Genomic DNA, 678 nt, shown 5'->3' with positions numbered 1-678 from the left:
GAACGAGCTGTTGCAGAGAGAAGGGAGGAGTATATCGGGCTCAAGGAGAGCTGGTAGACTCCTCCTCTCGCTGTGCCTCGCTGTGCGGGCTAGTTCCCCTCATCCGCGTCAGCGGTGCACGGCTCTATCCCATACATTATTTCGAAATTACGCACGCTTATTTTACGCATATAAATAAATACAACAATTTCTTAAAACGTGTAAAAGATACAAATAGAGATATCAATAAAGGTATTCTAATTTGGATAAATGATAATATTGTATGAAATAATTGGAATTATAATTTTTGTGGTGGTCTGGGCTCCAAATATCAGGTGTTAAGGTGTTAAGCTTGGCCATATTAATATTTGAAAATAGAAGTAGACGTGTAACGTGTGCTACTATGACTTCTGCCAAGAGGTCTGGGCCTTTATGCCACAGGAGAGATGGAGCTTGCCCAGTTACTGCATGACCACTGGACCATGATGGATGTTTCCCCTCAATCTCTACAGTGGTGTCAGTGATGGGATATTTCAAGAGTTTCACATGTCCTTTTGTAAGTGGGCTTCAATCTGTAAGCATTGGATTTATTCAACTTGTGTGCCCACTCCTTGATAGATGAAAATGTACTGGCCTCTTCCAAGAGATTTGTCTCTAAGGCACAGGAGGTAGTGCACTCTCCCTATAACCTCAGGGTTT

Source organism: Salmo salar, chromosome 24 (assembly GCF_965601325.2).
Source record: "Salmo salar chromosome 24, fSalSal1, whole genome shotgun sequence".
Classification (NCBI taxonomy): domain Eukaryota; kingdom Metazoa; phylum Chordata; class Actinopteri; order Salmoniformes; family Salmonidae; genus Salmo; species Salmo salar.
This window is presented reverse-complemented; position numbering follows the sequence as displayed.